Source organism: Heterocephalus glaber, unplaced genomic scaffold (genome assembly GCF_053883595.1).
Source record: "Heterocephalus glaber isolate CG9 unplaced genomic scaffold, H.glaber_assembly_v1.0 deba00000896, whole genome shotgun sequence".
NCBI lineage: Eukaryota > Metazoa > Chordata > Mammalia > Rodentia > Bathyergidae > Heterocephalus > Heterocephalus glaber.
Genome location: NW_028258170.1, coordinates 9,015,168 through 9,040,860, shown reverse-complemented (window position 1 = coordinate 9,040,860; position 25,693 = coordinate 9,015,168). Strand labels below are relative to the sequence as shown.

The 25,693-nt window shown below is 38.8% G+C and overlaps 1 long non-coding RNA gene across 2 annotated transcripts; it reads left to right on the top strand.

Annotated features, from left to right (window-relative positions):
• Positions 1–1,669: 1,669 nt before the first annotated feature.
• Positions 1,670–25,129, top strand: LOC147828908 (uncharacterized). Of its 2 annotated transcripts, XR_015450028.1 has the most exons (3): positions 1,688–8,651; positions 12,083–12,207; positions 20,335–25,129. It is a non-coding gene; the product is annotated as an uncharacterized LOC147828908 (long non-coding RNA). The 2 variants fall into 2 exon arrangements; XR_015450027.1 differs by having other exon boundaries at positions 1,670–12,207.
• The last annotated feature ends 564 nt before the right edge of the window (positions 25,130–25,693 follow it).

Here is a 25,693-nt window from a genome sequence, read left to right as displayed (position 1 = left end):
TTTGAACCATATTTCCTTCTGAAAGGAAAGTAGTGCAGTACTGAAGTACAGAAATAGACAAGTACAGAGGTAGACAAGTACAGAAGTACAGAAATACTGGTACTTGTACATCCCTTAAAAATAAATAAATTCTCTTTATTCAAACATTTTTGTGTTTTTGTAGTTCACAAGTTCAAATATTTGTGCTTCCCTATAACATCCTTAATTTTAATATAAAGATATAAATTGACAAGAGTTTATAGAGAGTGTATACAATGGGTTTAGCATCTTAATATTGAACTCTATTTGATTGTGAAAAGGAAAGTAATGCAGTACCAAAGTACAGATGTAGAGATGTTCAGGTACTTGTACATCCCCTGAAAACAAGATAAATTCTCCTATTCAAATACATTTTTGTTTGTTTGTTTCTTTTCTTTTGTTTGTTTTTTGTAGGTTTTTTGGGTCCCCGGGGTCAAACTCAGGTCCTTCCGCTTGGACTGATTGAGCTAAATCCCCGGCCCCTATTCAAATACTTTTTATGTTTTTCATGGCTCACAAATTATATATTTGTGCTTCTCTACAGCATCCTTAATTTTAATATAAAGATATAAATTGACCAACAGAGGGTGTATAGAGAGTTTATACAAAGGGTTTAGCATACTTAATTTTGAATTCTATTTCTTTCTGTAAAGGAAAGTAATGCAGTACCGAAGTACCAAAGTACAGAAGTACAGAAGGACAGGTACTTGTACATACCCTGAAAATAAAATAAATTCTCTTTATTCAAACACTTTTTATGGTTTTCATGGTTCACAATTTTAAATATTTGTGCTTCTGTATAACATCCTTAATTATACTCTAAAGGTATAAATTTACAAACAGAGAGTGTACAGAAAGTATATGCAATGGGTATAGCATACTTAATTTTGAACTTTATTTCCTTCTGAAAAATAAAATAATACAGTCCCAAAGTACAGAAGTTCAGAAGTATAGAAGTCCAGAAGTATGGAAGTGCAGGTACTTGTTCAGCCCCTGAAAGTAAGATAAATTCTCTTTATTAAAACTTTTTATTTTTTCATGCTTTACAAATTTAAATTTGTGTGCTTCTGTATAACATCCTTAATTTTAATATAAGCTTATAGAGTGACTAAAAGGGAATGTATAGAGAGTGTATGCAATGAGTTTTGCATGCTTAATTTTTTTTTTGGCTTAAATTCTTTTATTGGTACATTTTAGGTATACAATACTTTTACATTTATCATTAGGTGCTTGTACCTGTACATGATGTATCTTGGTTCTTATTTTTTCCCCATTACCTGTGCGCCCTTCACCCCTCCAACCTTCCCTATTTACATAGACTTCGTTTCCATTTTTTTTTCTTTGCTCATAATTTTTCCTTTCCATTCTTTCCTTTCCTCATCTCCTCCCACCACCCCTACCCCTTTGGACCTTTTCCTATTTCAAAGTATCAATTATTAATTATTAATCCTTTTAATCCTTATTTACACTCTCAGTTTCTCACACTAGAGAAACTATTTGGTATTTACACATGTGTGTCCTATTTATTTCACTTAAGAGGATGGCCTCGATATGCATCCATTTAGCTATAAATGACTCTAGGTTCTCATTCTTTATGGCTGAGTAGTACTCCGTTTTATAAAAAAAAAAACCACATCTTCTTTATCCAGTTTCCAGTTGATGGGAACTTGGGCTGTTTCCAAGCTTTAGCTATTACAAACTGTGCTGCTATAAACATGGGTGCATGTATATCTCTGTGGTATGATTCTTTTAATTCTTTGGGGAAGATACCCAACAGGGGACTAGCTGGGTCAAATGGGACCTCGGGCCCTAGTTCTTTGAGGTATCTCCACCCTGGTTTCCATAGTGTTTGCACCAGTCTCAACTCCCACCAACAGTGGAGAAGGGTTCCTTTCTCTCCACACCCATGCCAGCCTTTGTTATTGGTTGATTTCTTGATAGCAGCCACTCTTTCTGGGGTGAGGTGGACTCTCAGCATTGTTTTCATCTGCATCTCTTGAATGACCAGTGATGGTGAACATTTTTTCATATATTTATTTGCTGCTTATATTTCTTTGTCTGAGAAATGTCTGTTCATTTCAGATGCCCATATTTGATTTGGGTCTTTGAATTTGGGGGGTCTGATTGTTTTCAGCTCTTTATATAGTCTAGATAGTAGCCCTTTGTCTGAGTTACAGCTACTAAAAATTTTTTCTCACATTGCAGGTTGTCTGTTAGCTCTGTTGGTGGTTTCTCTTGTAGTTCAGGAGATTTTTAATAAGATGAAATCCCAGTTGTTGATTCTTTCTGCTAGTTCTCATGCTATTGAGGTTTTGTTTATAAAGTCTTTTCCTATGCCAAGAGTTTTTCCTTCAAGAGTTCTACCTTACTTATCCTCCAACAAGTTTAGTGCTTCTGTCTTAATATTTATATCTTTAATCCACTTCAATCTTAGGTTAGTGCATGGTGATAGATATGGGTCTAGTTTTAACCTTTGGCAGGTTGAAATCCGGTTTTTCCAACACTGTTTATTAAATAGGCTATCTTTCCTCCAGTGAGGGTCGTTGGCTCCTTTGTCAAAGATGAGGTGGCTGAGCATGTCTGGAGGTGTTTCTGCATCTTCTAATCTATTCCACTGATCCTCAGGTCTGTTCCTTTACTAGTACCATGCTGATTTTATCACAGTAGCTTTGTAGTATAGTTTCAAGTTGGGGATTGTGATACCCCCAGCCATTTCTCTGTTGCCCAGAATTGCTTTTACTAGTCTAGGTCTCTTCTGGTTCCAAATGAATTTCTGGATTGTTTTCTCTATTTCTGTGAAGTATATTGTTGGAATTTCAATCGGCATTGCATTAAATCTATATAGTAGTTTTGGAAGTATGGCCATTTTCACTATATTGGTTCTTCCTACCCAGGAGAAAGGGATGTCATTCCATTTTCTTGTATCCGCCTCGATCTCCTTTTTCAGGGTGCTGTAGTTTTCAGTGTAGAGGTCTTTTGCTTCCTTTGTTAGATTGATTCCTAGATATTTCATTTTTGTTTCCCTAATTTCTCTCTCCGTGAATCTGCTATTTGTGTACAAGAAGGCTATTGTTTTTTGAGTGTTGACCTCATATCCAGCTGCTCTACTGAATCTGTCAATTAAATCCAGAAGTCTTTTGGTAGAGTTTTTTGGGTCTTCTATGCAAAGTATCATATCATCAGCAAATAATGACAGTTTAACTTCTTCTTTTCCTACCTTTATTCCTTTTATTTCTTTCTCTTTTCTAATTGCTGTGGCTAATGTTTCCAGAACTATAGTGAACAGGAGTGGTGATAGTGGGCATCCTTGTCTTGTTCCTGATTTTAGCATGAAAGTTTTCAGTTTTTGACCATTTAGTATGATGTTAGCTGTTGGTTTTTCATAGATAGCCTTAAGCAGGTTGAGATAAAGACCTTCTATTCCAATTTTGTGTAGCGTTTTTATCATGAATGGGTGTTGGATTTTGTCAAATGCCTTTTCTGCATCTATTGAGATGATCATATGGTTTTTGTCCTTGACTCTGTTAATATAGTGTTTTACATTTTTTGATTTACAAATGTTGAACCATCCTTGCATCCGTGGGATAATTACAACTTGGTCAAGGTGTATGATCTTCTTGATGACACTCTGTATTCTGTTTGCCGGTGTCTTGTTGAGGATTTTTGCATCTATGTTCATTAGGGAGATTGGTCTGTAGTTCTCTTTTTGGGTTGGGTCTTTCCTTGGTTTTGGAATCAAAGTAACACTTTCTTCCAGGAATGAATTTGGAAGTATTGCTTCCCTTTCAATTTCCTTGATGAGTTTAAAGCGTAATGGCATTAATTCTTCTTTAAATGTCTTGTAGAATTCATCAGTGAAGCCATCCAGACCTGGGCTTTCCTTTGTTGGTAAATATTGTATTACACTTTCAATTTCCCTCATTGTAATTGGGGTGTTTAGAATTTCTATATCTTCATTTAACTTTGATAATTCATATGTATCTAAGAATCTGTCCATTTCTTCTTTGTTTTCCATTTTATTAGAATACAAGTTCTCAAAGTAGGTATTGATGATCCTCTGGATTTCTGCTGGGTCTGTTGTAACTTCCCCTTTTTCATTCTTAATTGCACGTATTTGTGCCTTTTCTTTCCTTTTTTTGATAAGGTTGGCTAAAGGTTTATCAATTTTATTTATTCTTTCAAAAACTCAACTCTTTGATTCATTAATTTTTTGTATTGTTCTCTTAGTCTCCATTGCATTGATTTCTGCTCTGATCTTTATACTTTCCTCTCTTGCATGAGCTTTGGGTTTATTATTCTCTTCTTTTGCTAGGAGTTTGAGGTTCTGCATTAGGTCATTTATCTGAGTTCTCTCTGTTTTTCTAATATGGGCATTCACTGCTATGAATTTCCCGTGTATAACTGCTTTCATTGTGTCCCATAGATTCCTGTATGTTGTACTGGCATTATCATTTACTTGTAGAAACTGTCTAATTTCTTCTTTAATTTCCTCTGTGACTCATTGGTTGTTCAGGAGGGTGTTATTCAATTTCCAGGTGTTTGTGGGAGTTTTGCAGTTTCTCATGTTATTGATCTCCAATTTTATTGCACTATGGTCTGATAATATACAGAGGGTAATTTCAATTCTTTTACATTTCCTTAGACATGTTGTATGAGCTAGCATGTGGTCTATTCTGGAGAATGACCCGTGTGCAGCTGAAAAGAATGTGTATTCTGATTTTGTGGGGAGGAACACTCTGTAAATATCTATTAAGTCCATTTGTTCAATAGCTTGGTTCAGTTCTTGAATATTGTTGTTAATTTTTTTGTCTAGATGATCTGGCTATTTGTGATAGTAGGGTATCGAGGTCGCCCACTACAATTGTATTAGTGCTTATTTGGTTTTTCATGTCCATTAATATTTGTTTTGTATAGTTGGGGGCACTCATATTTGGTGCATATATATTTAGGATTGTCATCTCTTCCTCTTGGATTGTTCCCTTCACAAGGATGTAGTGACCATCTTTGTCTCTCTTAATTAGTTTGGGTTTGAAATCTACTTTGTCTGCAAATAAGATTGCTATGCCTGCTTTTTTCTGGGTTCCTGTCATGTGTAGATCTGTTTTCCATCCTTTTACTTTCAGTCTATGAATTTCTTTTTGAGTTAGGTGTGTTTCTTTTATACAGCATATTGCTGGATTTTGCTTCTTAATCCATTCTGTCAGTCTATTTCTTTTGATTGGGGAATTGAGGCCATTAACATTGAGGGTTATAATTGATAGATATTGACTCATCCTTGTCATGATATTTTACTGTTGTTGGCTCTTATTTCTTTTTCCCCCTTTCCCTTTAGTGTCTTACTTTGCCTGGTGGCTTCCCTCTGTTGAGCCTCATGGAGTTGTGACCTTCATTGCCTTTTCTAGGATATTGCTTAGAATTGTTTGGAGTGCTGGTTTGGTGTTCATGAATGCTTGATTTTTAACTTTGTTTCCTTCTGAAAGGAAAGTAATGCAGTTCCAAAGTTCAGAAATAGAGAAGTACAGAGATAGACAAGTACAGAAGTACAGAAATACAGACTCTTGTACACCCCCTGAAAATAAGACAAATTCTCTTTCTTCAAACACTTTTTGTTTTTCATGGTTCACAAATTTACATATTTATTCTTCTATATAACATGCCAAATTTTAATATGCAGACATGAGTAAACAGATGGAGAGTGTATAGAGAGTGTATAAAATGTGTTTAGCAAACTTAATTTTGAACAGTATTTCCTTCTGAAAAGGAAAGTAATGCAGTACTGAAGTGCAGAAGTACAGCAGTACTGATACTTGTACACACCCTGCATATAAGACAAATTCTCTTTATGCAAACACTTTTTATATTTTTCATGGTTCACAAATTCAAATATTTATTCCTCTATATAACATCCTTAAATTTATTTGAAGGTATGAATGAACAGATAGAGTGTGTATAAAGTGTATACAATGGGCTTAGCAAACTTAATTTTGAACTGTATTTCCTTCTGAAAAGAAAGTAATGCAGTACCAAAGTACAGAAACAGAGAAGTACAGAGGTAGACAAATATAGAAGTACAGAAATACCGGTACTTGCACATCCCTTAAAAATAAATAAATTCCCTTTATTCAAATATTTTTGTGTTTTTGTGGTTCACAAATTCAAATATTTGTGCTTCTCTATAACATCCTTAATTTTAATATAAAGGTATAAATTGACAGAGTTTATAGAGAGTGTATACAATGGGTTTAGCATACTTCCTTTTGAACTCTATTTGACTGTGAAGAGGAAAGTAATGCAGTACCAAAGTACAGAAGTACAGATGTTCAGGAATATGTACACCCCCTGAAAACTAGATAAATTCTCCCTATTCAAACACTTCTTATGTTTTTCATGGTTCACAAATTTATATATTTGTGCTTCTCTACAACATCCTTCATGTTAATAGAAAGATATGCAGAGAGTGTATAGAAAGTGTATACAAAGGCTTTAGCATACTTAATTTTGAACTCTATTTCCTTCTGAAAAGCAGAGTAATGCAGTACTGAAGTACAGAAATACAGAAGTACTGGTACTTGTACACCCCCTGAAAATAAGATAAATGCTCTTTATTTAAACACTGCTTATGTTTTTTGTGCTTCACAAATTTAAATATTTGTTCTCCTCTATAACATTCTTAATTTTAATATAAAGATATGCATTGACAAATAGTGTATAGAATGGGTTTAGCATACCTAATTTTTAACTCTATTTCCTTCTTAAAAAGAAAGTAATGCAGTATTTCCTATTTTACTTATATTTTCATAGCTCCTTTGAGAAAATATTACAGCTGATTTTATAATACAAAAAGGGGCAAAGTTCTCTTCAGTGGTTTCAGTTTAATAACCACTTTTTACATAATAAATTGAGAAGGGAGAACAAAAGTTCTGTTATTCGGACACTTGCAGCAGAAAGCTACTGGAAAAAGCCATATGCAATGGTATATAGAAATACAGAAGTACAGAAGTGGAACAGAAATTCTGAAGTACGTACAGGCTCTGTATTCAAACACTTTTTATTTGAAGTTAACAAATTTAAATATGTATTCTTCTCTATAACATCCTTAATTTTAATATAAAGATAGGAATTCACAAATAGAGATTGTATAGAGAGGTTCTAGCATTCTTAATTTTTAACTTTATTTTGTTCTTAAAAAGAAAATAAAGCAATAATGCCTTTTTTACTTCTTATATTTTTGTAGCTACTTTGTGAAAATCTTATGGTTGATTTTTAATAGGAAAATGAACAAATTTCTCTTCAGTGCTTTGAGTATGTTTACCACTTTTTACAAAATTACTTTTAAAGGGAGAGTAAAGGCTATGTTTTTCAGATACATGCAGCAGAAAGCTACTGGGAAAGGCCAAACACACCAATAGATAGTGTAAATCAATCCAAATATAAGCAAGAACTTGGCAATTACACTTTAATTTCATCCTAAATTCAGTAGAAGAACATATTTTAGTAATATAAGTTTAGATTATAATAAATGTAACTCCTTTTCTTCTTTTTCTTCACCATCTCAGTTGCAACAATGTGTTTTAGTTTCTTGTATAAAGGCACTTCATATATATCAGCATAGATTTTTATCAAAATATTTTCTGGTTCTGAAAACCACTGTTTCAACAAAGACCAGTTGTCCAAAAAGCCTATCATTCTCTTTTGTATGAGATTTCTTAAGTTCTGGTACCCGTGCTTATCTTGTTGTTCAGCTGTGCCATGTTGACCAGTAACTCTATGAGAGGTAAGTCTCGTCTGACAGTTCTTCAGCTCTGATATCATTTGTGCTGCTCAGCAAGACAGTTTCTTACACATCTAATGATAGGACAAAATCAGCTGCAGAAGAGTGAGGAGGTACTTCTTTGAACTCATTACATCCACAGCCAAGGTGGATATTTGTGCTTTCTTTGTCTGCATTTCTATGAGGCTGCTCTTGCGGCCAGTGAGAGATTCCACTAGAAGCTGGGCTTGGTTTAATGTCATTGGAAAACCATCAAGGATCCACCCTTGATTCACAGGTATCTCCTGAATAGCATTTATGTCATGAAACCAAGAGAAGCCCTGCACCTGATACCAAGCTTCTGGCATGAGCTGACCTGCCCTTGCTACCTAGGAGCCTTGATCCTGTGTGGCCAGGACAGTACCAGCCACAAAAGGAAGAGGCAGGTCACACTTGCAGAAAAACAGATCTGGTTACCCTGCTTGAGCTCTGCTCCACAGGGTTTTCCTGCACTCCTCCTGGGCTTTTAAGGACCAAGCTCATCCCATTGGGACAAACAGGCTGTGCACTGCATTCTTTGATTAGGAAAGAAGGTGACCTGGTCACTGACATCCTCTTCATAGGGAGGATGGGGGATGGGGGTGGTTTCTGAAAACCTGGAAGTAGATAAAGATGGGGGTTCACAGGGACTTCTTGGGGTGAAGGAGTTAGTGGGAAGGAATGAGTCCCTGCTTCCCACTTACATCCTTTCGCTGCTCTGCATGGTTTTCCAGACTCTGCTTCAGAATCTGGCACCAGAGGCTGTTGGAAAGGAGGGAGCGGCACCATGGAAGTTCAAGCACTATGGCCCCTCACTTGGGAGGCCCTGGGAGGGGACCTAGAGGTGATGTATTTGTAATTTTCCACTTGTTTCTTAGCAAAGTAGAACCGTGGGAGTGTCAGACCTTCCCCAACCTGCATCACCCGATGCAAGATGCCCATCGAGTCTCCACTGTATCCCAGGCCTTTGAACACTCACTTGTGTGACTTTGTGACTTTCCTCCCACCTAGTGGTGCTTTCTGCAGCTTTTGGCATTCCATTTCCCTTTACCTTCAGGCTTCATCTCTAGAGGCTTCCTGTGCTGTCACCCGCTGTGTACTGGGCTGGGCTCTGGACCCTGGGGAACTTTGTCCATGGAAATGTCCCCTGAACTTCAGGGAGGAGACCAGTTAGGCCATGCATCTGCGGAGGGTTAGGTCTCCTTGAGAATGTGTGCTGGCTTCTGGTCAAGGGCGTCTCTGGAGGCAGAGGTGTGAGAAACTCCCAGGCAGGGCCGTGCAGCCCTCAGGGATGGTCTAGAGGGCTGACCTGCAGGGCATTGGTCTCTGATCGCAGGTTCCCTTTGGGGACAGATCTGAAGCTGTAGGTATGTGCTGATGCAAGCAAAGCTGGCAGTGTGTGATGAAAATACTGAAAATGCCTTTGTTGTTACTTAAGCGAGAGCTCCAGGATGGGAAGCCAGCCACACCTCTGGGCTTCTTGGAACTTGACAAGGAGAATTGTGGCCTCTTCCTGGGGGAGGAGAGACTTATCGACCTTGTGAAAAGTGATCCTCCTGCCTCAGCCTCCCATGTGCTGGGATGACAGGCATGCACCACCATGCCTGGCTGTTTTTTGTTTATTTGTTTGGTTTTTGAGGCACTGGAGATTGAAACCAGAGCCTTCATGCTGAGCTAAACTTTTAATTTTAGTTTTTTTTTTTATTTTGAGACAGGGTCTCATTGAGCCATTATTTTGCCAGGCTGGGTCAAACTTGCCATTCTCCTGCCTCAGCCCCGCCTCCCCCAGACTACTGGGATTCCAGGTGTGTGCTACCACACTCAGCTTGCATTCTTTTTTTGAATGAATATTTTGGTGTCCTGTCTTAGGTTTATAGAAGTATAGTTTACATGCAAGGAGATTCGCTCTTGCTAGGATTACAATTCTCTGTGTTTCCACATATTAATACAGTCATGTAGCCGGCATCACAAGCAAGGTACAACACCAAGACAGAGTATACTAGGTAGAGTCAGTCACCATGACACCTTTATCAAAATCAAAGTCTGTTTGTGAACTCTGTCTTACTCCAATAATCTCGTCATGCATTCCTTTCTCAGGTCCACAGTGTTTATTCCATAGCTTGAGAGTAAACCTTGAAGCCCTGAGTAAAATCACCAACTTTGGTCTCCTCCTGATGCTGTTCCATTTCAACTGAACAACATTAGGACTGAAATACTTCATTTCCAAGATGAAAAATCCCAGGCCCAGAGAGGTTGTGGGACTTGAGGCAACGTGGCTGCCAGGCCTGGGCCTGCTTCTCCATCTAAGTGCACTTTGAATCACTACAAATTCAGGTTCAGATGTCCCAGGCTATAAACTCTGAGAAACATACAAGTGCCCAGGCATGGTGGCCCATGCCTGGAATCCAGCACCAGGGAGGCTGAGGATTGCAGTCAGCTGGAGGCCAGCCTAGGCTACATAAAGAGCCTGGATTAGAAAGCAAATCCCTGTCTAAAATTAACATCAATGGGCCAGGGATTTAGCTCAGTGGTTCTGCTGCCTGCCTCGCAAGCGCAAGGTCCTGAGTTTAATCCCTGGTACAAAAAAAAACACCAGTAGAAATAAAAATGACATCAATAAATAAAGAGAACAGCTTTATGGTTCTACTGTAACTACAGCATGTCCCCCTTGAATACTTTTCTTTTTTGTAGTGCTAGGGATCAAAGCCGGCATGCCCTTTCACAGAGCTACATCTCCAGTTCTTTTTATTTTGAGAGAGGGTCTTGTTAAGTTGCCCAGGCTGCCCTCAAACTTACTATCCTCCTGCTTCAGCCTCCTAGAGCACTGGAATTATAGGCATGTGCCACTGCACCTGATGAGAAGAATTTAAAGCAACACAGAGTAGGTAGAAAAATGAAAGCAATGGTTACCCTTATTTCCATTACTGCAAGATCATTGCTGTTAATATTTTGGCATGCTTTTCCAGTCTTTTGGGAAGGAGGATTTTTGAGACACGATCTCACTATGTAGTCCAGGCTGGCTTCAAACTCACAGTAATTCTCCTGCTTCAGCCTCTCGAGTGCTGGGATTATAGACATGTGCCAGCCACCCCACTGGGCTAATCTTTTTTCTATGTAGCAAGAAAACCACCTGACAACTTATAGAATGCATTGCCTTCTAGTTTTGAAACTCAGGCCTGCTGTAACCCTGATTTCCTTGTCTTTAATCCATATTGGCAACCTCAGTTTTATGCATGCCTACTCTTCTGTGTCACCACTGCGTCCTGCTTTCTCTCATTATTTCTCACATTGGAGCGTTCTGGTTGCTTCCTGGACACCCCCCCCCCGTCACCTCCTGTGCATGCTGCTGCCAGGCCGTTGATTGTGTGGGATCATGTGAGCCTTTGGCAGAGCTGGGCACTGTTAGCCAGCTTGCCCTGGTCCAGGTCTGCAATGCCTGGGCAGGTGGCCCCTATCCTGGGCCCTGCAGTGGAACTCTTGCCTGGGCCCTGGCATTTCTCCTAAGGCCACACAGGCCAAGGTTGGGGTTGGGCTGGTTCCACAGAAGGCTGAGGGAGCAGCTTGGGGCATGTGCCCAACTTCTGCCCTGCCGTGCTGGGCTCCCCTGATAAATAAGTAAATGGCCCTTGGAAGCCACTTCCACGCCCTCATGCTCCATCTAGGACTGATGTCCTGAGAGCTCATGGGTTCTATACACATTTTTCATCCTAAAAATGTTGATGCTAACATATTCAGATGGGGGGGGGGACACCTGTAATCCCAGCACTCTAGGAGGCTGAGGCAGGAAGATAACGAGTATAAAACTTAGGGAGACTCTGTCTCAAAATTAAAAATAAAAAGGGGCTCAGGATGTAGCCCAGTGTGAAAGCTCTTCTGTTCAGTGCTGTGTCACAACAAAATAACAACAGACGTATGTGAGGTGTCTCTCTTGGCACCTGGTACACAGAAGTGTTCATTACTTATTATAATTTCTGGCTGCCTCTATCCAGAGAAGATTTGGGGCAGTGTATTAAAGGCAAGTTTCTCAAGGTCTTGGGCTGCATGGGGCCCTTTTTCTCTGCAGGGCTCTGACTGGGGCAGTGCAGAGAACCTGTGTGGGAGTCTTCTTAGTACGGGGACCACAGACAGATGTGTGCCACCACACCCAGCTCTCTCTTTTATATCTTTTTAATGTAACTGGATCTTATGAAGTGAAAGCACTCACAGCAAGACTTCTGTGCTCACCTGGTCACTAGGGTAAAGTAATGATGTTCTCTGCCACACTGTGTCACCCAGGTTCAAGTGGATGCAAGTCTGTGAATCTTGGAAGGTGTTCAGAGCCTCCACGTACACCTCTGGAAAACACACCAGGCCCTTGGTGAGCATCTCTCACACTGGAAGCAAGACAGGAAGTGGAGCAGGTAATGGAGCCCAGAGGAACCTGGCTGATGGCACTTTCTTGGGCAGAAACCCACAATGCTTGAGAGGAGCTGTCTGCCTCCGCTCTTACCAGAGCCCTTCTGTGGCTCAAGTCCTCCCTGTCAGGCATGGCCTACCTCACAAACCAGAGATTTTTTTTGAGGGGGTGAGGTGCTTGGGATTGAACCTGGGGAACACTGAGCTGCATCCCAGCCCTTCTCGTTTATTCTTTTGTTTTGAGACAGGGACTTGCTGAATTTCCCAGGCTGGGCTCGCACTTGCGATCTTCCTGACTCAGCCTTCAGAGTAGCTTGGATTACAGGTGTGCACCACCATGTCTGCCTACAAAATTTGTTGTTGTTATTATTATTGTGAAATACACACAGTGCACACTTTGCCATCTTAACTGTGTTTAAGTGTGTAGCTCAGGGGCATTAAACACACCCATGCTGCTGTGCAGCTGTCACCACTGGCCACATTTCAGGACTTGCCCTCTCCCCAAAGGAAGCTCCGCCCCACTGAACACCAACTCCCCATACCCCTTCCCAGGCCCTGGCAACCAATTCACTTCTGTTCCCTTTGATCCTGACAACTCCAGGGACCCGGTGTGAGCAGAGTCTAATGGCACAGCCCTTGTGCCTGGCTTATGTCACCTAACCATTGTGTCCTCCAGGTTCATCCCTGCTGAGGTAGGCGGCAGCGTCCAGCCCTTTACATGCTTCATCCATTTACGTGGCTGTGTCTTGTTTGGAAGAAATGGGACAGAGACTTGGAGAAGCCCTTCCCAGGCCTACCCTACTCAGTCAGGAAGCAGACGTTAGGATCACAAATGAGGTGGTGTCACTGGAATGTGGATGCCTAGGGACCGGGGTACCCAAGGGTTCTTGAACAAGTGAATCCATGCCACTTTGTGCTCCCAGGTTGGTACTCTTGGAGTTCAACGAAACTATGCATAACACTTCCTGCTGAATGCGTAGGCTTTCCACATGCCATGCATTCTCAGTTCCCTGTGGACACTGCTGTCCTAAACACCAGGAGTCAGTACGGACCCGCAGGTTTGGGACGAAGTCCCACAGGCTTACCACTAGGTTTCCCACACACTGTCCCACCTGGCTACAAAGCGGGATGCCCCTGGCAGGGAGACACTGTCCTTATCTGAACTGTTTCTTCTAAAGGATCCTATGAAGGTGCAGAGGGGCAGGGGCCACATCTCTGAGCTCAGGAGCAGCCATCCCTGTGAGCCCGAGATGTGCTCACCTCCCTGGAAGTTCTCAATGTCCTTGTACAGGTGCCCAGCTGAGCAAATCATCAGCCATGGAGCCCGAGCTCCTGGGACCCCCTCCCTCCTTCTCTGAGGTCTGGCAGGGGACTGATTACATGGCTGCAGGAAACCTCACTGGTGTCCCATCTTGCAGCTGAGCAGGACTCACAGAGAGTCACCTCACTGGCAAGCGGGGTGTGGTGGCACACACCTGTAATCCCAGCACTCTGGGAGGTTGAAGCAGGAGTATCACAAGTTCAAGTCCAATCTGGGCAACTTAGCTACCTAGTGACACCCTGTCTCAAATATATATATATATATATACACAAAGGGCTAGAGATGTAGCTCAGTGTGAAGGCTCTGGGTTCAACACCCAGTGCGCGCGTGCGCACACACACACACACACACACACACAATAAAAATACAAAAAAACCCAGAGGCACTTCACTGGGATGAACGCAGATGTGGCTTGGAGAGGCTTTCTGTGGATACAAAGATGCAGTTTCCGCTCTGACTCAGGAAATCCTAAGGGTTTAGAAGCTCTTATGGTAAGAACCAGGATTGGTTGAAATCCAAATAGATATTTCTTTTTCTATTCCAATATCACAGAAGTCATCCAGTGCCCATTAGAAATACAGAATCTTGGGCAGCAGTGCATACCTGTAATCCCAGCTACCTGGGCTGCTGAAGCTGATCACAAGTTAGTGCCCAGACTGGGCAACATTGTGAGAACTTGTTTCAAAATAAAAAAATGAAAAGGGCTAGGGATGTCACTCAGTTTGAGGCCCTGAGTTCAAGGCACAGATCTGAGAAGGAAACTTGGGCACTGCCCAAGCCCTATGGGATCAGTTGACTCAGATCTGCATATTCATAAGCTCCTTTGGTGACTTGTGCAGATGAGATGTGCTGCGCTAAAGGACGGACTTAGAGACAGAGTGCCACTTGTTTCAGGGTGGCTCAGCACAAGCACCTCCCCAATAGGATTATCAGGTAAACAGCACACCTGCTGTCATACTGTCCATGCCCATGGCAGACATCACTAATTAATGATGAAATTGTTGACCCTCCTTCCCATTGAGAACAGGAGTATAGAATTTTCTTTTCTTTCTGTTTTTGTTTTGCTTTGTTTTGGGGTTTTTAAAAATAAATTCTTTTATTGGTAAATTTTAGGTATACAATTCATTTACATTTATCATTGGGTGCTTGTACCTGTACATGATGTATCTTGGTTCTTATTTTTTCCCCATTACCTGTGCGCCCTTCACCCCCTCCACCCTTCCCTATTTACAAAGATTTCATTTCCATTTTTTTTCTTTTCTCATAATTTTTTCTTTCCCTTCTTTCCTTTCCCTTTCCCCTTCCCCTCCCACCACCCCTACACCTTTGGACCTTTTCCTAAGTTTGGGGGTTTTTTTGAAATAGGATTTTGCTATGTAGTCCAGGCTGGTCTTGAACTCACTATAGAGCCCAGAGTGGCCTCAAACTTGTGGCAATCCTCCTGCCCCAGCCTCCACAGTGGTGGGATTATAGGTGTTTGCCACCACGCCCAGTCTCAAAGTGTGGAATTTTCAAGCTGACACTTCCAGCAGAGTGAACAATGAGTCAATGACACATCCAGGGCAGTGCAATAAGAAATGTGGGTCCAGTTTTGAGTACACAAATTCCTCATTTCCCATACTGCCACTAGCTTTGTTTTGGTAACTGCATCACAGTAATCATGGACCACCCACGCAATGAATGAACGGCTGCACATGGTGTTCTCTATGGGGCATATCCTGCAACAAAGTCAAATTTGGAAGTGCTTCCAGTTAGGAGCAAAGGCACTTTGAACCTGCACCTCCATTCACTTCAATGGGGCCAGAACCCCTTGGGGAAAATCTTTGTGAGCCCAAAGCAGTTCAAACAGTAGAACCACTCTGAAAACGTGGTTTGGCCTCCAACCTGGAGTTGTTCTTAGGGAAATATTTAGATCTCTCTCAGCTTTTGCTCTGCCCCAGAGCTGGCAGTCATTTCTTGGCCCAAGGCCCTTCAGGGTTGGCAGCCTGAGAGTGTGGCTTTACACAAATCCTTTATACAGATATGCAGACACAATGAATGAATGCCTGTACAAAGAGTTCTGTTTGGGGAGTGCGTGAAATAAAGTTAGGCTTGGAACTGCTTCCAGTTAGGAGCCAAGGCACTTTATGTCCTGCACCTCCATTCACTTCAAAGGGGAGAATCCCCCTGGGGAAAAGGCTTTCCTTGCCAAATGCAGTACGAATAGCAGAACCATTCTGAAAAGGCAGGTAGGTTTCCACCTTAAAGTTGTTCTTAGGGAAACATTTAGAAGTCTCTCAGCTCTTTCTGTGCCCAAGACCTGAGCAGTCTTTCTTTGGACCCAAGGCTCTTTGCTGTTGGCAGCCTGAGAGAGACAAGTCCTTAATCCAGATAGGCAGACTCAAGGAATGAACGCCAGCATATGTGCTTCTTTTGGGGGAGTGACCTACACTAAAGTCAGGCTTGGAACTGCTTCCAGATAGGGCAAAGGCACTTTATGTCTTGCACCTTCACTGACTTCAATGAGGAAGAATCTACCTGGGGAATGTCTTTGCTTGCCAAATGCAGTTCACACAGCAAAACCATTCTGAAAAGGCACTTCGGCTTCTTCTGTACAGCTGTTCTTAGGGAAATATTTAGAAGTCTCCCACCTCTTTCTCTGGCCCAGAACTGCCAGTCATTTATGGACCCCAGGGCCCTGCACAGTGGGCAGCCAGAGAAGGGTGGCCTTGGTCAAATCGTTAATACAGATAGGCAGTCTTGAGAAAAGAATGCCTGCACATGGACTTCTGTTTGATGAGTAACCTGCAATAAAGTCAGGCATGGAACTGCTTCTAGTTAAGAGTAAAGGCACTTTATGTCTTGAATTTCCATTGACTTCAATAGGGCAGAATTCACCTGGCAAAAATCTTGCATGCCAAATGCAGTTGAAACACGAGAACCATTCTGAAAAGGGGGTTTGGCTTGTAACCTAGTTTTTCTTAGTCAAACATTTAGAGCTCGCCCAACTCTTTAACTTAGAAGTATGAAGTCATTACTCAGCCTCCTGGCCCATCTCCTTGCCAGTCTGAGAGGATGACTTTGGACAAATCCTTAATACAGATAGGCAGTCCCAAGCAATGAATGCCTGCACACGGGGTTCTATTTGGGGAGTGACCTGTAATAAATTCAGGCTTGGAACTCCTTCCAGTTAGGAGCAAAGGTACTTTATTTCCATAAACCTTTCACTTCAATGAGGCTGAATCCTGCTGCCATAAATTTTTTTTTTTTTTTTGGTACCGGGGATCAAACTCAAGTCCTTGCGCTTGTGCAGCAGGTGATGAAACCACTGAGCTAAATCCCCGGCCCAACCATAAATTTTTGCATATCCCATAAAGTTCAAACATCAGAATGATTCTGTAAAGGCGATTTGGCTTCTAACCTAGAGTTGTTCTTAGGGAAACATTTAGAATTCTCCTAGCTCTTTCTCTGCCTAAGAGCTGTGCTGTCTTTTTCTTACCCCAAAGCCCTTCATGATTGGCAGCCAGAGAAGGGTGGATGTGGACAATTCCTTATACAGATAGAGAGATGCAATGAATGAATGACTGCACGTGGTGTTCTCTATGGGGTGTGTTCTGCAACAAAGTCAGATTTGGAAGTGCTTCCAGTAAGGAGCAAAGCCACTTTTTGTCCTTCACCTTCATTCACTTCAATGGGGCAGTACTGAAGTACAGAAGCACAGGTTCTTCCATACCACCTGAAAAATGAGATACATTCTCCTTATTCAAATAATTTTTATGGGTTTTTTTTTTTGTTCACAAATTTAAATATGTGTGCTTCTCTACAACATCCTTAATTTTAATACAAAGATATGAATTGACAAATACAGTGTGTATACAATGGGTTTAGCATACTTAATTTTTTTTTTTTTTTCTGGTACTGAGGATCGAACTCGGGTCCTTGCGCTTGCGCAGCAGGCAGTGAAACTACTGAGCTAAATCCCCGGCCCTAGCATACTTAATTTTGAACTTAATTTCCTTCTGAAAAAGAAAGTAATGCAGTACTGAAGTACAGAAGTACAAATGTACAGAAGTACAGGTACTTGTACACCCCATGAAAATAAGATAAATTCTCTTTATTCAAAAACATTTTATGATTTTTGTGATTCACAAATTTAAACATTTGTGCTTCTCTAAAACAACCTTAATTTTAATATAAACATATAAATTGACAAATGGAGAGTGTATATACAGTGTATACAATGGGTTTAATGCACTTTATTTTTTACACTATTTCCTTCTTAAAAAGAAAGTAGTGCAGTATTGTCTATATTACTTCTTTTTTGTAGCTGCTTTATAAAAATATTACAGCTGATTTTATTATATGAAAGGGGGCAAAATTCTCTTAAAAACAGTACATAAGAACATAAGTACAAAAATACAAAAGTAAAGAACAGGTAATTGTACCCCCTTGAATATAAGATAAATTCTATTCATTCAAACACTTTTTATGTTTTTTATGCTTCACAAATTTAAATATTTGCACTTCTCTACAATATCCTTGATTTTAATGTAAAGATATAAATTGACAAATAGTGTACAGAGAGTGTATACAATGGGTTTAGTGTATTTCATTTTTTACTCAATTTTTTGAAAACAAAGTAATGCACAATTGCCTCTTTTACTTCTTAAATTTTTGTATCTCCTTTGTGAAAATATTACAGTTCATTTTATTATAGGAAAAGGGGCAAAGCTCTCTTCAGAACTGTACAGAAGTACGGGTATTCCTACACCCCCTGAAAAGAAGATAAATTCTATTTATTCAAACACTTTTTATGTTTTTTGTGGTTCACAAATTTAAATATTTGTGCTTCTCTATGATATAAATTGACAAATAGAGAGTGTATAGAGAGCGTATGCAATGGGTTTAGGGTACTTTTTATGCTCTAGTTCCTTCTTTAAAAGAAATTAATGCAGTATTGTGTATTTTACTTCTTATATTTTTATAGCTCCTTTGTGAAAATATTACAGCTCATTTTAGTACAGGAAGGGAGGAAAAGTTCCTTCAAAACTTTACTGAAGTACAGAAGTTCAGGTACTTGTAGATGCCGTGAAAATGAGATGAATACTCTTTATTCAAACCCTTTTTATGTTTTTCATGGTTCACAAATTTAAATATTTTTGCTTCTCTATAACGCCCTTAATTTTAATATAAAGATAAATTAAATAGTTTATAGAGAGTGCATACAATGGGTTTAGCGTACTTTATTTCTTACTCTATAACATTCTTAAAAAGTAATTAATGCACTATTCCCTATTTTACTTCTTATATTTTTGTTGCTCCTTTGTGAAAATATTACAGCTGATTTTATTACAGGAAAGGGGCAACATTCTCTTCAGAACTGTACAGAAGTACAGAAGTACAGATACTTGTACATCCCCTGAAAATAGGATAAATTCTATTTATTCAAACACTTTTTATGGATTTCAAGGTTCACAAATTTACATATTTTAACTTCTCCATAACATCCTCAATTTTAATATAAATAAATAAATGAATAAATAGAGTGTACAGAGAGCATACAATGGGTTTGGCATACTATGTTTTACTTCATTTCCTTCTTCAAAAGTAAGGAATGCAGTATTGCGTATTTTACTTCTTAATTCTTGTAGCAGTTTTGTGAATATGTTACAGCTGATTTTATTATATGAAAGAGAGCAAAGTTCTTTTCAGAACTATACAGAAGTACAGAAGTATAGATAGCTGCACACCTCCTGAAAATATGATAAATACTCTTCACTCAAACACTTCTTGTGTTTTTCATGATTCACAAATTTAAATATTTATTCTTCTATATAACATCCTTAATTTTAATATGAAGATATGAATTGACAAAGAAAGTGTATAGAGAGTGTATACAATGGGTTTACCATACTTACTATTGAACTCTATTTCTTTCTGAAAAGGAAAGTAATGCAGTACAGAAGTACAGATGTACAGAAGTACACATACTTGTACACCCCCTGAAAATAAATAAAATTCTCCATATTCAAACATTTTTTATGTTTTCTGTGGTTCATAAATTTAAATATTTGTACTTTTCTGTAACATACTTAATTTTAACATGAACACATGAATTGGCACATAGCGTATAGAGAGTGTATACAATGAGTTTAGCATACTTAATTTTGCACACTATTTCCTTCTGAAAAGGAAAGTTATGCAGTACAGAAGTACAGATGTACAGAAGTACACATACTTGTACACCCCCTGAAAATAAATAAAATTCTCCATATTCAAACATTTTTTATGTTTTCTGTGGTTCATAAATTTAAATATTTGTACTTTTCTGTAACATACTTAATTTTAACATGAACACATGAATTGGCACATAGCATATAGAGAGTGTATACAATGAGTTTAGCATACTTAATTTTGCACACTATTTCCTTCTGAAAAGGAAAGTTATGCAGTACAGAAGTACAGAAGAGAAGTACACAAGTACAGAAGTAGAGAAGTACAGAAGAACAGGTACTTTTATACTCCCTGATAATGAGATAAATTCTCTTTATTCAAACACTTTTTATGTTTTTCATGGTTCACAAATTTAAATATTTATTCTTCTATGTAACATTCTTAATGTTTGTTTGTTTGTTTGTTTTTGTTTTGTTTGGTACTGGGGATTGAGCTCAGGACCTTGTGCTTGTGCGGCAGGCACCAGAACCACTGAGCTAAATCCTAGCTCTAACATCCTTAATTTTAGTATGAAGATATGAATTGACAAATAGTGTACAAAGAGTGTACATAATGGGTTTAACATACTTAATTTTGAATACTATTTCCTTCTGAAAAGGAAAGTAATGTAGTACCTGAAGTGAAGAAGTACAGAAATACAGAAGTACAGAGTGAAGCTCAGCCAGTCCCAGCACCCGGAAGGAAGCTCCCCCACCGCCATCCCAAGCTCCTAGGGCAGAGAAGGTGAGCCACGTGGGCGCCAGAAGCACCCCGCCCCTCCGTGGAAATGAGAAGACACATACACAAGCCTCAAAAACAGACTTCCAGATCACCTACAGCAACCCCAAAGGGAAAGGAGATGGAGCACTCTGATACTCAACCACCTGGACTCTCTGATCTGGCAACAAAAGAGGATCTGGGAAAAATGAAATCAGAAATAATTACTCAGATAACAGCAAAGATTTTGCTCATGCTGCAAGACATGATTAATAAATCTAGAGAGGACACAGATTAAAAAAAAGAGGATCTGAGGAACATGATGGAATCCCAACATAGGTCACAAATGGAATCCATAAAATAGATACAAACAGATTTCCAAGAGATTAAAAACTCCACCAAAAGTCTGTGCAGCAGAATGAACCAATGTGAGGATAGAATTTCACATATAGAAGATAAGATTGCAATTGGTGAGGAGGAAAAGAAAAATTGCTTTAAAATTGTGAGAGAACATGAGAAATCAATCCAGCGGCTGCTAGACGAGGCAAAGAAGAATAACATAAGACTGATTGGAGTCAGTAAGGAAAGAGGAGAGAGTGCAAATGACATAAAAAAATCTCTTCAGAGGTGATGGCAGAAAACTTCCCAAGGAGGGGAAAAGAACCTGACATACAGATAGGTGAGGCATATAGGACTCCACCTAGCCTTAATCAAAAAAAATCTACACATAGGCATATAATAGTTAGGATTCCAGAAATCCAACAGAAGAACAAAATTCTACAAGCAGTGAGAGAAAAGAAACAACTCACATACAAAGGAAAGCCCATCAGAATCACAGCAGACTTCTCAGTGCAAACCCTCAAGGCAAGAAGAGCTTGGAGTGATGTATTTCAAGCCCTAAAGGAAAACAGCCTCCAACGCAGATTAATGTACCCTGCAAAACTATCTTTCAAAATTGATGGAGAAATAAGATACTTTCATGATAAAGAGCACCTCAGGAACTTCATGAATACCAAACTGGCACTCCAAAAAATTTTAGACAATACCCTAGGAAAAGACAAAGAGGATCACAACCCCAGGACACCCAGCAGAATGAATCCATTGGGTGTGACAAATTAAATGCAAACGGGGAGAATCCAACAAAAAGAGAAAGTCATGGCAAGGCTTTTAAAACTTTTGACTTCATCTCCCAATTGAGTGTATAATTCAATCTTATTATTGTACTGATTAGTATTTTTCTGATTCTAGAGTTGCACACCATTCCTTGTGCTATACTGGCTATTTATCATCTTATGTCTACATTTTAATTGGGTTGTCTATTAATGAGCTCTAAGAATTCTTTATATATTCTGCTCATAGGTTATATGCATTGTAAATATGGTCTGTTTAAGGACTACTTTTCATTTTAATGATGTCATTTAAAGTTCTAAATTTTGATGGAATCTCATTTATCAATTTTTTTCTTTTATACATCATGTTTTCTGTATCCTAGGTAGTTCTTGCCTACCCTGAATTCATAAATATTTTCCCTTATAATTTCTTCTTAAAGTTTTGTATTTTTAGGCTTTCTTATTTAGGTTCATAGATCCCTTCAAGTTATTTTCATGTATGGAAAAAAAGGGTTGAGATTAATTTTTTATATACGGATACCAGGTGTTCCAGTGCTATTTGCTGAAGACACTATCTCTTCCTCGGCTCTTCAATTGAGTTTATATTCTATAAAATGCTAATGTTAAATAATCTTTCAAAACTCACTGGACCATATATATGTGGTTCTATTTCTAGATTCTCTGTTTTATTCCAGTGATCTATATGTCTTTCCTTACACCAACACTGCCTTGATTACTGTAGCTTTAGAAGAAGTCTTGAAATTGGATGCTAAACGTCTTCCGACACTGTTTTTGTTTTTGTCTTTGTTTTTGGCTTTTCTGGATCCTTTGTACTCCTACATAACTTTTAAATTTCAATATCCAGTTCTTCATTTATAGCAAGTATACGCAGACCTGAATTTTTATATATGCCTTGTGTTTTCTAATCCTGCTAAATTCAAGTACAAGTTCTAGGGGCTCCTAGAGATTTCTTAGCATTTTCTCTGTAGATGATCATTTCATCTACATATAAAGATTTTGCTTCTGCTGTGCCAATCCTATCCTAGTTGTGTCATTTTATTGCCAGACTATTTTGGTTTAGACCTAGGTTTCAAAGTCTAATGGACAGATGAAGAGTAGGCATATATACCCTTGCTCCCCACTTTAGGGAGAAAGCATTGTATCATCTCCACTCATAGAAGGAGTTTTTGTTGGAAGTATGGAGTACATGTCTTTGATCTGTTAAGGTTCTGTTCTACTTCTAGTCTCCTGATAGCTTTTACCATGAACAGCTGTAGAATTTAGCCCAATACTCTTTCTCCAACTAGTGACAGGATCATATGGCTTTCTCCTTTCTTCTGTTAAAATGATTACTCTTGGGGGTGGATCTTCCAATGCTGAACCAACACTGCCATCCCTTTAATAAAACCACTTTCTACATACTGCCAGATCTGACTTCTAATAGTTTGTTTTCTTAAACCAATTTCTATCTATGTTCATACTTTTTCTTCTATTATTTGTATCCAGTTTTAGGATTAGCACAATGTTCAGTTCCTAAAATGAGGGGAGAAGTGTTCCTTCTTTTTTCTGCTTTAAATGTTTGATATAATTTATCAGTTAAAATGTTTATGAGCCTGCTGTTGTCATATAGGTAGGTTTTCAAACTAGGAATATACTTTCTTTAATAGGTGCTATTCAAATTTTATATTTCCTCCAGAGTTAGTCTCATTAATTTGTCTTCTAAGTTACTTCTTAGAAGTTGTCAAATTTATTTCAAAAAAGATTTCTATATCCTTTTAAATTCTGTAAAATGTGTCTCCTAGATCTTAATATTGTAATTTAAAAAATGTATAACTGATATTGTGTAACCAGAAGAAAAGGTCTAAAAGAGCAGGGGAATTGTGAGGGGTAGGGGAAGGGAAAGGAAAAAATATGAGAAGAGGAAAAAAATGGAAACAAAGTCTTTGCAAATAGGGAAGGGTGGAGGGGGTGAAGGGAGGGCAAGGGAAGGGGGAAAAATAATAAGAACCAAGAGACTCATGTAATGGTACAAGATCCCAGTGATGAATGTAACTGTATTTTATACCTAAAATGTACCAATAAAGTTAATGGGGGGGGGGAGAAGTACACAAGTACAGAAGAAGTACTTGTACACCCCCTGAAAATAATATAAATGTTCTTTATTCAAACACTTCTGTGTTTTTTGTGGTTTCCAAATTGCAATATTTATTCTTCTCTATAACATCCCTAATTTTAATATAAAGATAGAAACCAACAAATGGAGAGTGTATGGGGAGTGTATACAATGGGCTTAGCATACTTTATTTTTTACTCTATTTCCTTCTTTAAAAGAAAGTAATGCCACATTGCCAATTTTACTTCTTTTTTGGAGCTCCTTTGTGAAAATATTACAGCTGATTTTGTTATATGAAAGGGGCAAAATTCTCTTTACAACTGTACAGAAGTACAGAAATAAACAAGTACACAAGTATAGAAGTAGAGGTACTTGCACATGCCCTGAAAATAATATAAATTCTCTTTATTCAAACACTTTTTATATTTTTTCATGGTTCACAAATTTAAATATGTGTGCTTCTCTATAACATCCTTGATTTTATTTTAAAGATATAAATTGAAAAATAGTGTATAAAGAGTGTATACAATGGGTTTAGTTTAATTTTGACTCTATTTCTTCCTTAAAATAAAGTGAAACAAAAAGAAAGGGAGAGATGTTGGGAGCAATGCTACATAATTCTAGGGAAAAATCATTTGAGTAGGCCTAGTTCTCCTGCCTACAGCCCAGCTAGGACATTCCAGACTTGCATTTTGGCCTCTGGTGACAACTGAGACCTCAGTGATCCGCTCCCCCCCCCCATGCTGCAATCTCCAGGACAAGACCACACCTGTGGGAGACCCCAGGGAGGAACCAAATCTTCATCTGCATAGTTCCTCATTGTTCTTAGATTTCCACTGCCCCCCAGCCTTTTGTTACACCTTGTTTATCCCAATGTGAAGTACTGAACTCTATATTTCACTTGTTACTTTTGTTTCCCCAAATACTGAATAAAAGGTGCTGCAAGCTAGGGGGCTTTTGTCTTTGCTGCTCAGAGCAGCACTGATCAGACCCAAAGCTCAGCTTCTTCTCAGTCTCATTTGTCTACCTTTCCTGTCATTTGCCGTGTGCTGCCGTGGCTCACAGGAGACTAGGACTTACTGCAGAGGTTCTGGTAACGTCCCCTTCCCCTGTTCCCTACAATGAGGTATTGCCTATTGTACTTCTTTTTTTTCATAGCTCCTTTATGAAAATATTACAGCTGATTTTATTGTAGAAAAGGGGGCAAAGTTGTCTTCAGAACTGTACAGAAGTACAGAAATACAAAAGTTCAGAAGTACAGAAGTACAAATAGGGAGGGATGGAGGGGTTGAAGGGAGGGCAGGGGAATGGGGAAAAAATAAGAACCGAGTGATTATGTAAAGGTGCAAATTTCCAAAGATGAATGTCATTATATTGTATACCTAAAATGTACCAATAAAATTAATTTTTTAAAAGTACAGGAGTACAGATACTTGTACACACCCTGAAAATTAAACACATTCTCTTTATTCAAACACTCTTTCTGTTTTTTGTGGTTTACAAATTAAAAAATTTATTCTTCTATATAATATCCTTAATTTTAATAGGAAGATATAAATTGATAAATAGAGAGTGTATACTATGGGGATACCATACTTAATTTTGAACTCTATGTCCTTCTGAAAATGCAAGTTTCAGAAAATTACAGAAGTATAGAAGTACAGAAGTACAGCGGAAGTGCTTGTACACACCCTGAAAATAAGGTGACTGCTGTTTATTCAAACAGTTTATATGTTTTATGTAGTTCCCAAATTTAAGTATTTATTCTTCTCTATAACATCCTTAATTTTAATATAAAGAAATTGACAAATAGGGAGTGTATAGAAAGTGTATACAATGGGTTCAGTGTACTTCAATTTTGACTCTATTTCTTTCCTAAAAAGAAAATAATGCAGTAATGCCTATTTTGATTCTTTTTTTGTAGCTCATTTGTAAAATGTATTATAGATGATTTTATTATGGGATGGGGGGAAAGTTCTCTTCAGAAATGTACAGAAGTACAGAAATACAGAAGTACAGGTACTTGAGGCTCACCACAT